General features: G+C 43.6%; 1 long non-coding RNA gene across 3 annotated transcripts; it reads left to right on the forward strand.

Annotated features, from left to right (window-relative positions):
- Positions 1–539: 539 nt before the first annotated feature.
- Positions 540–15,506, forward strand: LOC128327246 (uncharacterized). Of its 3 annotated transcripts, XR_008308545.1 has the most exons (4): positions 540–676; positions 994–1,279; positions 1,456–1,587; positions 14,714–15,506. It is a non-coding gene; the product is annotated as an uncharacterized LOC128327246 (long non-coding RNA). The 3 variants fall into 3 exon arrangements; XR_008308544.1 differs by lacking the exon at positions 540–676 and having other exon boundaries at positions 694–1,279; positions 1,453–1,587; XR_008308543.1 differs by lacking the exon at positions 540–676 and having other exon boundaries at positions 694–1,279.
- Positions 15,507–16,288: the final 782 nt, after the last annotated feature.

Raw genomic sequence — 16,288 nt, forward strand, 5'->3', positions numbered from 1 at the left:
AACAGGCCCACTATGGCCAACTTTAGCTGTCAAGCAAAGGTTAAATTGGATAGAAGCAAGCCCACCAGAGACTAAGGCCACAGCCCAGGAAAGATGATGTTATGCAGTGGCTGCAGTTTTGGATGTGGATGTAGAAAAACCACATTGAAAGGTCTGTCCAGGTATGAAATCCCTCCTGGTAGCAGTGGTGTGACCAGTTTTAAAGGGGCCTGCGTGCAAGAACTGAACATGGGCCCCATCAGATTATGTCCCTATAAGGATCAATGGGAAACTCAAAAAGATTAATAACTGAGATTTATTTGCACTCTTTACAAACTAGAACTCCCAGGATAGGACTGGTATAAACTACATTCATGTTTATAGTGTAGATTGGTGACCACCAGCTACATCTCTCCCCAGTACTGAGAAATGACACTTTGCTCTCACCTCTGCAGGTGGAAATAATCCACAGTTATTGCCTATGGATTCTCTGTTATGATGCGTTCATTGTCTCCTTGGTGATGGTTAAAGCTCCATCACCAAGCTTTAGCCAGCAAGGTGTGGAGGATGCAGAAGCAGCATCTCATAGGGGCAGCTCAGTTTTCCTCTTCCTATCCCAAGGAAATTTGGAATAATCATGGCAAAGCAGTTGTGCTCCTTTTAAATTTACAAATTTAAAAAGTGGTAAGGTTGCCAGGTAAGAAAAATCTTTCTGTTCTAGAACAGGAATTTGTAATGGATGGAGACAGTTTGAAACCAGCAGATGAGGCAAGTATTTCAGCATCTCTAAATGCCAAATCTTTTACTTCCGCTGTTTGTTTGAATCTGTAAATAACCTTTGCCAAGGCTTAATTCTAGAGACAGTAGGGGGAAAGATACTACAGTAGGTTGTCTGGAGGCTTTTTAGAAAGCAGGCTTTACCATGGGTTTACTGTGGGTTTGGGCATAACAGATACTCTGACCCCAAAAGAGGATTTTTTTTTTTTTTTAAACTCTGGTCATAAATTGGGCTAGGTTCCAATACGGAGGGGAAACCCAAATTGTGTGTGAAGGGCTCTCTGAAATATCACACAGACTCCAGGGCAAATCTGGCCAATAGAATAAAGTCACGGTAAAGCTGCCGTCTGAAAAAGCTCCTGAAGAAGAATCTTCACCCTGGAAATAGACAACTTGAACAGGAAACTATAGACACATGGACAACAATAGGACAACATTTTGGGAATCATCTGGAAATGCTGGAAAAATCATAGATTTGACCCAGTTTAAGAAAATAAACTCCAAACAAAAATTGTGATACAAGGTAAGTTAGGTAAAGAATATAACATTTTGCACTGTTTTGTAAAAAGCGAAGTGGTAAACCTCAGTTATGAACATCACCATCACAGAGGTGTGTGCTTTATTGTTAAAGGAAACGGCCATTTGGTTTCTTTCCTAGAGAATGAGAGGCAACACCATCACAATGTGCTTTATTAGCAGGAGATGGCTTGATTTGGTTTTCAATCAAGAAAGCAACAAACTCATAACAGGAAGTCTGATGATACTAATCCTTGCACTGTTTCTGGAAGGAGAAAGTGTAAAAGATCACAGGCAGTTACCACCAACATGGAGGTAAGTTCTTAAGAGATATGTCCTTTCTTGCTAAAGAAAATGGCTGCTTGGTTTCTCTTCTGGCCCACTGGCTTTTCACTTTCAAACCAATCACAGAAGAGATCTGTCATGGTTAAATGGTACTCTGACCACTTTGATTACTGTTCTGCAGACTGAAATTTTCCACTTTACAAGGAACTGCAATCTATCTGTTCTTTCAAGGGAAGGAGAGATACTGTACTCCTCAAACGTACATACAAATATACCTTTGTCTTGCATGGGAACAGACTTATACAGAGAAGTGGATGGGGAGGCACTCTTTATTTGCAGGAAATGAACATAAGAACAGCCCTGCTGGATCAGGCCTGAGGCCTATCTAATTCTAGTCAACAATCCTGTTTCACACAGTGGCCCACAATGAAGCTTTACCCTGAATTTACTTCAGAGGAGAGTGTATGCGTTCACACATCAGCCAAACTTACCTTGAAGTCCCTTTGAGATTCTTGGACCTACTCCACTCATGTCGGGCTTTGTCTTGCAAATTCTAGCTTATCTTGAGGTATTTCCAGGTTTTTTAAATGCTGGTTTTAAGTTACTTTTTCTGAAAATGCTGGAGTAAATAGGGAGAGGCACTGATGTAGAATCATTAGCATGATAAGAAGGATACTCTCTTTACAGCTGCAGATGTAGGTCTTCAGTAATCTCTCCCTCCCCCTCCCCACCATTGGCTAGAAGGAAAACATGAAGGAAAACATGTGAACTTGCATCAAAAGCAACCCCGAGGGCAGAGGGGAAGGGCTGCTTCCCTCAATGTTGCGAGAATACTTCGAAGTGGCTTCGCTCAACATTTACCCCGAAGCATGAAAGCATGTGCGAATAACTCCCAGATGCCTCTGGGAAACCCACAGGCAAGAGCTGAGGGCATACCCTCTCTCTTGCTGATGCTCCCCTGCAACTGGTATTTAGAGGCATCTTGCCTCTGAGACTGGAGGCAGTCTTGGCTAGAAAAGCATAAAGCAATTTATGCTTTGCCACAGGCTTAAAAAACTCATAATAAACAAAACCTCAATGAGCAATACACTCATCACAACAAGTCTGGTGTAAGATAAGGAAAATCAAAATCATTGCTTTGCTTCAGGAAATGTGAAATATCACCAATGTGGAAACAGACGCTTAAGAAGTAGGGATGTGCACAAAGTTTCTTCGGCACCAGCGGGGGTAGTCCTTTAAGGGCGGGGGAGGGTGTACTCACCCCTCCCACTGCATATCCCCCGCCGGCGCTCTGTCACTTTTAAGCCCCTTGGGGCGGCAGCGTTCCTCCCTGCGCCCCGTTTTTGTCATCGGCCGGACGTGGCCGGAAGAAGTAACCGCGCGTGCGCCCATCGTGTGCGTGCACCTGCATGGCAGACGGGCGCGTGCACGCCCACAACAGGCACACACGTGCTTGCTTCTTCCAGCCACTTCCGGCCGATAACAAAAACGGGGCGGCAGGGAGGAACGCTGCTGCCCCAAGGGGCTTAAAAGTGACAGAGCGCCGGCGGGGGATATGCGGTGGGAGGGGTGAGTGCACCCTCCCCCGCCCTTAAAGGACTACCCCCGCCAATGCCGAAGCACCGAAACGGCCCCCGGAGCCGAAACGTTTCGGAGGCCTCCATAATGGCCTCCGAAACGTTTTGGGCACAAGCCTATTAAAAAGCATGTCACTAATTGCTAATGGAAATGGCTACTTGGTTCCACTTCTAGCCCACTGGCCTTTTCAGACCGATAACTGAAGCCTAAGTGTGCAACCTTTCAAAGATATTGGTTTATTCATTGCTTTTGAATGATTTTTTTAGAAGTGTCTAAAACAGTTTTTTTAATGTCATAACTGCTTTGTTTCATGACAAAGTTTTTTTTTAAAAAAGTTCTGGAACTGAATACACCACTCTGTCCATCATTCATACCTCATTTGCAGGAAATGGCTCCTAGCCTTCATATAAAAAGAGTAATAGCCCTCTTTTTGCACCCCATGTTATAACTCCATAATGGCTGGGCAGAAAGTTCTCAAAATTCATATGGGAGTAGCACATGAAGGTAGCATTAAATGTGTGGACATCCAAGTAGGAAAACACCCCCATTTAAAACCAATGAGAGAATTTGAACATCCACACATTTAATCCTACAATCATGTAGGGACACCATATGAAGTTTCGGAGCTTTTTGCCCAGCCTTTCGGGAGTTACTAATATTTTTGGGTTTCCCATATATTTCTATAAGGAAATTATTATTTAAGTCAGAAATCCAGGCGCAGCTCCCCCTAGTGGTGGCCCATGTTCACTGCACACATTTGCTCAATTGTAAATCCACCCCTGCTTGGTGACACTGGGAAGTCACACTTTCTCAGCACTAAGCTACTTACTGGTCTGTTATGAGGCTAAAATACTGCTCAGAGTTAAATGTGGTTTAACTGTAGTAGTTTGACCTGCATTGCCCAGAAATTCTGAATTCCCACATCATGCAATGCAGGAGTAAATGGGGCTCAACAATCACAGTTAACTCTTCAGCTGTGCTCACTGTGGTCCTGAGAACATGGCCACAGTAAATAAAACTATGTATTGTTTTACTTACTTGAAGCAGTAATGACTCCCAGTGAGGGGCCTTTGTAACACTATTGTGTTACAACAGGCTGGTAGCTAAGAAAGCTTGAACAGAAACATTTTGTAGTAATCCAACATGTAGAATTATAGAGACATTGATGACAATAGGTTTGATTCTGTTGGGACAAAGTAATAAAGGAATCCAAGACATAAATAGCCAGAATGTATTCCTGACATGGAAATGAGCCTCCATGCTAAGTAAATACTCAAGAATACATCCAGATCTTTCACCTGCTTCATCAGTGGGCAGCTCTCATTAAATGCTAACTTCTTAAAGGCTTTTCTTCCCATCATTCTATCAGTTGCCATCAATGTCTGACCCCATCTCATCTGAGATGAAACTCAATGAGCTGACCCTTATTTAGATAATTATGTTACTCTAGCAATCACAGTTCAAATATTGTATTCTCGGAGTGGACACACGGCTTATCAGCATGCTAATGATGCTTCCTAATGTTCTTCTTAATAGCCATATATAGAGATATAGCTGTTAAAAACATTATCTCATATATATAAAACAACAGGGGAGTTACGATAGAGCTCACATGGCTAGTCATCAGGGTTTGTGCTGCCTGTACAATTAGGCCACAGACAGACCCAGACTCCTCTTTCAGGAAAATTAAGAAATTGTGTCTCAATTTCAATCTCAGTCAGGACTTTCCTTAGCTATGCAGAGGTGTTCAGTGGAGCTCAAGCTTTCCTAAACCAATTTATAATACTTCCAAGACAAACATGCATGCCTTTGTGAGGGTTCTCCCTGCTTCAGAGTGTCTTGGCCTGGTTTTCTGCCACCACTCAGATCTAATCTGGCAGGATCTGAGAATCAGAAATCCACTTCTTCCCCCTCTTGTCTGTGTAGTATTGTGGGGGGTCTCTCTTTTGGTGATCTGAGAGAGGAAAATATAACATTCTTATGCCTTGATGAAACTATAAAAACAAGGTTTACTGTTTAAACACTGTTTAACCAGTGTAATGGTTACAAGGTTACAGATGTAGTGATTTTGTCATTTCTTATAGTTTACTTACAGCCTTGCAGGTATTTTCCAGATGTTACACAGTTAAGCTTCCTTCTCCCCTTTACTCTTCTCCACAAAGGGGTTTGGTGCCTAGTTTGATCAATCTGATCACTTTGACCTGCATCCCCTCTCAAGAGTTTCAGGACTTTTCCTGAACAGGTAATAGGCAGTTCCATCCCCTGCCTCTCCCTAAGCCTCTCTTCTCCAGAGAAGGCCCTCCTGATCACAATTATGTTCTTGATCCAAGCTTCCAGCACATCTTCTCCCCTTCATAACTCTCTGAGAAAGTGTCATCTGGCTGATTTTTAATTTTCATCTCCCTCCCGCCCCCAACTGCCTCCTCCTGCATTCCACACACGGGGTTTCCTTGTCCTTCCTGAAGGGATCTCACAACAGCTGCTCTGACAATCAACCTCCTGCACAGGCTTACACAAACAGTTTACACACATAGATTTCAAAACACACATAACAACACAATGAATAAATGTAACAAGTAATGCTAAAAATACAAACCGTCACAGCCTTAAAGACACATATTTTCCTTGGATATAAAAATGCATAGAATTAACATTTCATCATGTAGAAGATATATCTTCAGAGTTAGTGACTTCTATATAGATAAAATACAGGGATATCATATTAGGATGAAATAATAAATTAAGACAAATGAAACAAGGACCAGATGGGGGGGGGAATAGCAGCCCACATACAGCATAGCAAAATGCATGTGGTTGAATACCACCCATGCTTCTGCACATGTCTAAACATTGGTGGCAGTGTTTTGGGACAGCCCTGTTCTGCTGCAGAATGCAATATCCTTTATTTCCAATTTAGTTGGAATGGAACAGAGCTGTTCCACAACAACACTTGCAGTGCTTAGACAGACACAACAGTGTGGGCGATGCTCACTATTCGCTGTGCTTATGTCAGTGACTATTGCCTTTGCTAGATAACCAAATTCCTGAAATCAGGCTTATGGCAATCATCTCTTTTCCTGTGGTTACATCTTTCTTTGTGAAGATGCTAAATTGCTTTTATAAGATACCCAAACAAACTAGTTTAAATGCATGTGCGGCAGTTTAAAATGCAATCTGACCCTTGTCTTGTACCCACTGAGCACAGATAGGAACATTTCTCAGTCTTCATTCATCAACAGAGCCCAAAGATAAGCTGGTAGAGTGAATTTTACACTGGCTGGCATTGTTCAACTGTGGTGTTCTCAACTATTGTCTTTAACAACAGTGCCCTCAACTATTGCCAGTGCCTCCTTTTTGGTAAGGCTTCATGAGTGGGAAGCCTTAATTTGTAGATTTAATACAATTCCTTGGATGACAATTTCTCAAAAGCAGAAGCAGCCGAGCAAGCTGGCCATTACATTCTGCACAGTGAAATTCAGTCCACCTGCTTAGCTTGTAATGAGCTTGCTTGCTTAGTCAGGCACAGGTTTCAGTGGTCCCAGCTGTTGCTGAACACGCATTAAGAATTTCCAACCAGCTGGAACCTTCTGCTAGTATTATAATAGCTTCTTTTCTTTTGACAAACTTAAAACTTGATTATTTTTAAGCCTTAAAAACCTTCTAACGCTAGATTTGATACACAACCAGTATATTTTGAAAAAAGGAATCATCTTCATACAATTTTTTTTTAAATCCTGGATTAAATATTAACAGATGACTGAGTAATTAATGTCTGAAAATCTAACTTGTGAAGGGTAAATATACACAAGCAGGTAGAAATGGACAAATGGATAGTTAAAGACTGTAGGAATAGGGTTCTAGGACCAATTTAATGGGATACTAACATACTAAAAGGGCATATAGCTGAGTTCTAATCATCTATGCCATATCTTAGATTATCATGAATGAACTGCAGTGAGTCCAAGGCGCACAGACATTTTTCTCACTTCCTCCTTCACACATGAAGGAGGAGATAGAAAGATTCCACTTTTGGCTTTGAACAAACTGCAGTTCACTATTATTGTGATATTACTATCCAAACTCTGGAAGCTGTGTTTTATTTGAAATATGGCTAGTCCCAACAAACCAGGATCAAACCATGGTTCCAGATCCTGGTTTAACTAAACTACAGTTTTAATCAGTTCAGATGTAGTAGAGAATTGTAGTTTATTCAGAAGTTAGTGGAAGCTTTCAGTCTCTTCCCTTGCATGTGAAGGAGAGGGGAGGAGAGAATATGCTCACATTAATCTAAACCGTGGGTAGAGTAATGCCTCAATTGGGCCATAGTGACTGAATTTTGGTTAGGTGGCTGGCACACTGAACCTAAATATTTCTAGCACTTCAGAAATAGTTTAGCAGTAAGCTATACATGATTACAGCAACAACAGGAGTGCACTAGCATGCACCAGCAAGTCCCACCCACAGCACTAACGTGCACTGTAACTCTACACCTTTACTTCCATAGATACAACATATGTTTACAGAGATGAATGCTGTATCTGAGACTAAGGGGGCACCCAGCAACCCCGGTTACAGGTGGTAGGAATGCCCAATCTATGGTATTTAGTTCTTGCATAACAAATTATGGAATTTCTCTATCTTAGTGTTTGGCCAACTTTGTTAATGTGTGAAAGTTTTTTTTTTTTTAAGGAAAGTGTGAGGCTGTTCTCTTGAGCAGCCAAGTCTGGGCTAGGGCAGCTAAGCCTGGGCTTGGCTGCCCATGAGAACCAGCAGGAGCTGTGTGGCTCCAGCGGTGCAGCAGCGGCAGCAAAGTCACCTACAGAGCATGCCCTTAACTCGGGCTAACTGTTTGTGGGCAAGCACCAGCTACTCCAGGAACGGGCTCCTGGCTTTCACTGGGGGGATGTCCACAATACACTGTGCACTCACTTGGGGCATAGTGGGATTTACAAGAGCCAGGATGAAACATCCCCACCCCCACACCTGGGGCAGCAGCGGACCATCTGACCGTGTGGTCTGCATGCCCTGACCCTCCCAGACCCGGCAGCCAGATCATCTGCAGGGAAGGCAAGCTTCTGCAGCCTTCCCTGCTACCCGCCCTGAAGCCCTCTCATGCAATCGTGAGAAAGGGCTCTGAGTGTGTGCACAAAGCGTGTGCTTTGTTAAATCAGCCCTTATTTGGAGTCAGATTTTAATTGCAGTTTAATTGAAGAGGGCTTTGTGTTTACATTTGGAATGAATGTTATCTTTGGGTTTGGTGAGGCTCACTGAATGCAAATCATTTTCAATTAGATTTTTCTTTGCTTGTCTAGTTCAGGGATATGTTTCCTATGGATGCTCTCATTTAACTGTGGAAATGAGAAAAGAACATCTGCAAACAATAGCTGGACCTGTGAATAATATGAACATAAAGATGATTAAGAAGGTTATTTCTTAGTATTCATTTCAGGAGACTGAAGCAGACTATTTTAATCACAGATTCTTTTGCAGTTAGTACTTTTGGAAGTTTCATTGACCTTGTCAACAGTCTGTTGAAATATTATAACTGTGTGCATCATTGTATAATATGTATTAAAGGTTGCCTGCAATGTTAATCTATGAATCAACTAGATTAATCAGTTACAAAATATTTTGGTCAGCTAAAAAGTACTTCAATCGTGTATCCTTACAGCACATGTCCATTTTCTTGAACATACTGATTGATATTAGCTTACATTTGCACAGCTTGAATGGATTGAATGGGTTTCTTTCCGATACTTAATAAATGTCAAGTTGACAAAAGCGTATACTCCATCTGGAAGCTTTCCTAAGCAGGCTCCATTAAAATAAATGGAAAGCTTGCAAGAGCATGGCCATACTTGTGTGCAACAGCCATTCATTTCTATAGAATTTGCATAGCAAAAGTTCCCAGGGGACTGTGGCCCAAGATTACAATCTAGACTGCCATGGGCTGTGCAGATGTAGGACTTCAGTTTACAAAACTGCAACTTGATAAAGGGACAAAGGGTGTCAAGAATCCAGCAGTAACATCCTTCCATGACATTTTATTTAATGTTTACCTGTCTGCATAGGGGCACCATTTCAGGTTTTCATGGCAGGGAAAGACATTTCAGCAGGGAGGGGCCAAATTCACAGCAAGGGTCAAATCTCCCCACACTGTGTTTTTTGTCCCATAGCTGCCTCACCAAGGGGTGTGTGTGTGTGTGTGTGTGTGTGTGTGTGTGTGTGTGTGTGTGTGAAATGAGGCTCTGAAATGCTCAGCCATTTTTCCCCACGAGAAGAAAAATGGCTGAAGCTCCTGGCTGGTCCACACTGTGCTTTCAGTCAACTCCCATCCTACTTTATCTACTGTTACTGTATAGATTCAAGAGGAGCCAAGCTGGGACAGCCATTGTTTGACCTTGTCTCAGAATAAGAGAACAATTATTTATAGGAAGGAAGGAAATTTCTGGCAGCAATGCTTCACCTGCATGTCAAACAGACAATTAAAATTATGTGTTGACCCAATGAATTCAGCAGAGAACTTAGAAGGTCATTTGGGTTCCTGCCTGCTTCTCCTGCTTCTCCGAGCATGGCCCAAGGAAAATTGATGGAAAAGTCCCTTTTTGTACCTTGGAAAGGTTCCATTCCCACCAACTCTTTTCTGATTCCAGCATGTTGGAGGGAGTTACTGCCAGCTTCCCACCGCTTTTATGAGGTTGCCTACTAGGCAGTTGTCAGGGATGTCTTTTCTGAATACGCTGAAACTGTTGTCTGTATAAATCTATGAGTAATTTGGTGACCTACTAAGACTTAAGCACTCTAAAATGTGTTCTTGATTTGAAGCCATCTGGGTAACAATTCTTGTAAGCCATTTCCTTCCCTCCCCCTTCCCTCCTATTGCTTGTTTTATTTGTCTCATATTGAAAAGGGAATTATTGAGTGAAGAATATGTGTCAGGCTTGAGAAGGACTTCTTTGTACCCACCAGAAGGGCAATCCTGTCTCTGTTGCTAATGGAGTGGGAATGCTGTTTGTACAGATTCTATTTGGGATGAAGGAGCAAGATTTAAATCTCTTGTGTTAATGGAACTATCCAGCTCACCCTCACCTATTAATGGGCAGTGGCAGCCCAAGACCTCTGTGCACCAAAGGCAGAGTGCCAAATACTGCCCCTCTCCCACATACATATGCCCTCCTCCTCCTCCTCCTCCTCCTCCTCCTCTTTTCAAGTGGTGGCTATTGCTGCCACCACTTGATTTCATGTGCACACACATACACTCACCCCTTCCTCCTTTGCAATGGCAATCGCTGCCACCACGTGTCCCACACACCCTTGTGCACTGCTAGGCTGGTCATGAGAAGGAGGAATAAACAGAAGAGGGAATGAGGAAAAAGCAGTAGTTTCTAGTTGGAAAGGGAAAGGTTGTGTCGACTCCTGGCAACCACAGAGCCCTGTGGTTTTCTTGGTAGAATACAGGAGGGGTTTTCCCTCATTTTCTGATCATTTTCCTCAACTGCTTTTTCCTCATTTTCTTATCTGCTTGATTCCCCTTATCATAACCAGCTCAGTGGCACTTGAGGGTGAAAGGGAAGAAGGTGTGTGTGTGCCCTCATGCTGAGGCAGGCAACAGAGAGGAAAAGTAAGAGGAGAAAGAAAAGAATGACTCTTTGCTGAGTGGTGGCTTTGCTGCTGCTCAGCAAAAGCTGCTCCAATGGTGGGGGGCAGCAGAGGGAGGCAAATGAGGCAGCGGGGGGCACCCTACCTCCCTGCTGGGCCACAATAAACTGCTGCTTGAGGTGACCACCTCGCCTCATGTCAATGGGAATGCCAGCAGAGGAGTATTTAAACCAGGATCTACACTTGCCTCAACATTTGTTTCTCTCAGTCTTTGTGGGCTAATCAAGCTGGTCAGTCTTCCGCTCTTCAGTTTTGTAATATAGATTATTGTCCGATGCTCTTTGCAAGGCTGGGAAAGAGATTCTCTCAAGTCCAACTGGCAGTGATAAAGACTTTGGTGTGGTTTTGTTTTTTGTTTTCCACTTTTCCTGTACTGCCTCTCTTGAACTTTATGATCCCTCCATACATCCATGGGGGGAACTAATGCCATGGGAGTCAAATGTGATCGTGATTAGTTTGCCCAAACTTTTTGATAGTGAAGAATGTGATGTGATTTAACAATTTGATCGATTTGGAAATAATTGTGACTGCGCAACATTACACATGATGGAACATAATGTTCATTCAGTTGCACAAGAGTGCTCTTGCACAAGCTCAAAAAATACACAAATGGAGTTGCGCAACAGTGAAAGCACTGTAAATTAGGGCTTTGCTGTCACACAACTCTGTGCGATTTTTCTGCATGCACAACAGTGCTCTTGCACAACTGCACAAACATTATATTCTACTGTGTGCAAAGCATTGTGCAGTATACCAGCCACTCTTTAATTAACTGACATATAAACCCTGAGCAAGTGTACCAGATCTTCTTCTAAAACCTGAATGGCTAAAAAGTGGGCCTGGTGAGTTGGTCACTGCGTTTTAGAACTGCAATACCTGATTCAGTCTTAAATGTATGCTCTACCAGAAGATCAGATTAGCCTGTAATTATGGCAACACATTGACAAAAGTCTAAGGCTCATATTGTAGACAGGAGAAGCCATGAGCACATTTATATCAAACTTGGCCCAACAATTTCCTCTGCTGTGTGGTCTGGAGAGCCAGGACAGATAATGAAGCTGTTGTACACCTTGATAGCCCAGAACTAATCCATCATCTGTTCACTGCAACTTTACAATAAAGCTATGGCCAGTTTTACCCATCTCTGGTTATATAGTCTGGCTGATTGCACAAAAAGTATGATTTAGCAGTTGAGTCAACTGAGTCCCATCCTTCAGGTTAGCAAACACCATCTTGGCTAGATGGCCCTTCAGTTTAGATTGTGTTTGTGCATCTGGAATTGTTTCCTTTTTGCCTCGCCCTGCTGTGTTACATTATACTGTTGACATTTCTATTGTTTCTTGTTTTGTTTTGCATGATTTTAGGATGTTAGTTTGTTATTTATAGTGATCTTATTACTCTTTTTTACCATAACTACTTTGGGGGCTTCTGTTGAAAAGTGGCCTGAACATTTTAAAAATAAATAGATATAAATAGATAAGATAAATAACACCAAAGCTACAAGCAAGGTCAGAGGAATGGAGAACAAAGCTATGAATACTAAAATAAAAATAAGAGGGCACTGGAAGAAAAAGAATAATTTAAGCATGAAGGCTGCATTTTCAAACACCCTTAGGGTAGGGAGCAAACCCCATTAAACACACTGGCTAACATTCTGTGCAGTGCAACCTTGGTGTCAGCAATCCACCAGGGCTGCTGAGCATATAAAAGGCAGCCCTGGGGCTTCTGCAGAACTACTTAAAACAGCATATGTGCACTTGCTTCACGCCACTTCCATTGGATAATGCTTCTTCCATTCCACAAGGAGTATTGCAGTAGCAGTCCACCTCCGCAACAGCCTAGGTGTAAAAAAAGATAGAAGAGGCAGAGATGAAAAACAATCAGAAGAAATAGTAAGTGAAGAATAGAAGCATTATTGCTGGGGCTTTTTAGTGCAAATAAAGCTGTGCCTTGGGGTGGCATGTTGCAGGCATTCAGCCCCATCCGCCCACTGCCCGGGGTCGTCACCTCAACTGCCTCACTGCTCCCTGCCTCGCCACCTGTCACTATTTCCCAGAAAACTAGCACAGTGCTGGTCAGTTGGATGGGTTCTTTTCTCTCTTGCTTCCTACAAATGAGAGAGAAGAGAACCCATCCAGCTGCAGCACTAGGTGGCTAAGATATGGCATTGGGCACACATGCACCATGATGCTGAACACATACCCTAAGCCCAGCACATCGGCATCAGGGCACAAATGTGGCCTATCAAAGTCCAGATCAACTAGCTGCCAGTGGACAAGCCATGCTTGCAACCTGATGCTGACATGCTGTCATTAGGAGGCGTACTCAGCATCAGGTGCATGTGCCCTCTCACCATTTCCCAGCCACCTAGTGTAGCAGCTAGTGCAGGAGCTGGATGGGTTCACTTCTCTCTCCTGCTCACAGTGAGAGAGAGAGAGAGAGAGAGAGAGAGAGAGAGAGAGAGAGAGAGAGAAGAACCCATCTAATCACCTAGCACTGTGCTAGCCAGTTGGGAAATAGCAATGGGCGGCATGGCAGGGAACGATGAGGGGTGGGGGAGATGGCCTGACAGTGCGGATGCTCACCTTAAGCAGCAAGGGCACTCAAACCAGCTCTGAGATGAACTATTGGGAGATTGTCCATTGCACAAGGTTAAGCACATGCACAAACATAATATTGGGATGGTACAGAGGTCATTCTCACAAGCAGCCCTATATGGGAGTAGGACAGGACTACTCCAGATAAGTCTGGTGTGAGAAATGCTGGGATTACTCCTGATCCTGCTGCTCCTCCCCCAGGTAGCCCTGATCCTAAACCCAAGCAGAAAGTGGTGTAGGAGGACAAGCATGTGGCTCCTACCTCACTCTCTGGTCATCTGGGTGCTTGTGCTGCTGCAGCTGCTCACAGGCTGCTGGTAGCCATCTTGGCAATAGAGCCTGGGGGAAGGAGTTAGGGGTGTGTACAGAACTGCCCATGAGCCGGTTCATTAGAACTGGTCAGCAGTTTGATTTGTGCCTAGAACCAGGTTGAATCGGTTTGAACCAGTTTGACCTACGTAGTTCTAGTGCTTGCAAGGGGGAATCTGGTAAGGATTCTCCTTTACAAGCATCGAGGGAATCCTACATGATTAAAAAAGAGTGGGCGGGGGCGAGTGGGAGGTTACCTTACATGTGGCGGTGGTGCAACTCCTTGGCAGTGGCTACCCAGGCGCCACTGGCGTGGTGACACAAATGACCTCTACGCATGCACAGAGGCCACTCTGCCTCCGAGCTTCCATGGAGACCCAAACTGAGCCCCTGCCAGCCTGCACTGATGGGGGAACGTGGGTGGAGCCATCCTAGGCAAGCCATTTCCAAGGAGTTGCGCGACTGCCATGGCAAGTAAGGTAGCCTCCCGCCCACCCCCTGCCCACTCTTTTTCAACCCTGTAGGGTTCCTCCAATGCTTGTAAAGGGGAATCCTTACCAGATTCCCCTTTGTAAGCACTAGGACTGTTCGAACCGGGCCTGGTTCAGCTCAAACGCAGACCAGCCCCCCTTTTCGGGGGGCCAGTCTGGTTCAACTCGAACCAGTTTGCACACCCCTAGGAGTGGTCCAGCAGCAGGGAAGTTTCCCAGTGTACTGTACTGCTTGCATGGTGCATTGTAGGATACCTGGGGGCTTCTTCCTCTCCCTCTGTCCCGCTCCCAATCATTCCTGGGCTAGCCACAGTGCCAGGTAGGATCCTGCCTTTTCCCAAGCCCTCCACATGTGGATGACCTTAATGTGTGCTTGCAGTGACATAGAACAATTTTCTTCAGAAATTGCAATATTATTCTACTGAAAAGCAGGATAATCAATGTTATGAATTTGCCTACAGGTGCTTCTAAGTTGTTCTATCAACGTTTCTCCTTTTCTCAACCTATTTCCCCTAATGGCAGAAAGAAAAGAAAAGTAAAGAAACTGTGTTGGGGAGAATCTTATAACAAGCAGAACAGGGGTCGTGTTACACATCTTGAAGTTTGCAAACCGGCTACAAATCTAATTATATGGAGTTTGAAACAGGCTGGGCTGAGGCCATTTTAAAGATGCATCTCAGTGTCAGCACCATTGATACAACCACAGACATCACTTTCCTCCATCCGAACAACCCCCTTCACTAACTACACTGCAGTTTACACCCAACACCTCCAGGCTGATGGACAAAATCCTGACATTTTCCCCAGGCATACTATCAAACTCATCTATACCCTTACACACATCAGTTCTTGAAATCACCCATGGATGGAAACAAGCAACCAGCAGTCCTACGGTAACTGCGCTAAAACATAACCTTGTTAACAACTCTAAGGCTGTTATCTACAACTCTGGCAGCATAGCAAACCAACAGACTCCCAAAAATCTAGGGCAATAGTGTGCTAATGGGACAACAGGCTACAGATTGCTGCCTCTCCAGTGGTTATAGCCATCACGAAGTGTAAGCAGCGACTGTGTGGTTATTGGCCATCTGTTTCAACCATGTATGGCCAAACTGGGGGGACAGTGATGCACAGATAACAGAGAAGAGCATGTGTTCTTTTTCATTTCTGCTTTCTCTATCATGATTAACTTTAACCACCCCCTAGAACTTCAGCTGACAAATTATATGCTCAACTATGTGTTTGACATTAATTGGTAATTTCATCCTCTTCTGCATTGTAACTTTGTTTCACATCATAAATATTAAATGAGTTTTACTGCTTTTCTATAGGACTCTGCTTTACTGCATTTACATAAAGCCATCTAACATTTATGGAGACCCCCCCCCCCAAAAAACACCCATTATTAAATGAACTTGTTTAACTCCAGGGAGATGCCGTTGCTATAGTAACAATGTTATTTCCCAAAGCCTATTTTCTGGTATCTTTGGTCTTGTGAAACAGAAAATTTGTCATTAAATCACACAGTACGTAGACTCTTTAAGGTCCCACTAATGGGCAACCAACATTGTGACAGGAACACCACAGTGGAAAGAATGCTGATAGTATGCCAATTGAAACCATGTTAAGCAAACGCCTCAGGAGCTGTTGAATGGCTTAGGAAAAAATTAGAATTGCTTCATTGCAGCACATCTTCTGTCATGGTGGAGAGAAAAATTACTTCAGAACCTCAGTTTGTCTTCTGGGGGAAAATATTTATTGAAGGCTACTGCTGACAGACCGAAATATATGCATTTTCCCCTCCCCCACCCCACCTTGTTCTCCGGCATCCTTCACATACTGAATCTTTTCTCTCAAGCAATGTGCTCTTGTCAGAAACTTTTTCTGCTCTGCTGATTTAAGTTGTGTCCCAGCCCTCAGGGCCCTGTTGATCTTCCTGCATGTCACAATCTATGGCATCAGAGCAGTTCTAATGTAGCAGAAACTCTGAGTAAACTCGCCAAATGGCTTCCAAAAGCTTGCCATCCATCTGTTAACACCAAGTAGCAAATTCCGGAGCTGCAAGTGGTGGCATATCTCAGAGAGTTTGAAGAGGCA

The sequence above is a fragment of the Hemicordylus capensis genome, chromosome 5 (assembly GCF_027244095.1).
Source record: "Hemicordylus capensis ecotype Gifberg chromosome 5, rHemCap1.1.pri, whole genome shotgun sequence".
Lineage (NCBI taxonomy): Eukaryota > Metazoa > Chordata > Lepidosauria > Squamata > Cordylidae > Hemicordylus > Hemicordylus capensis.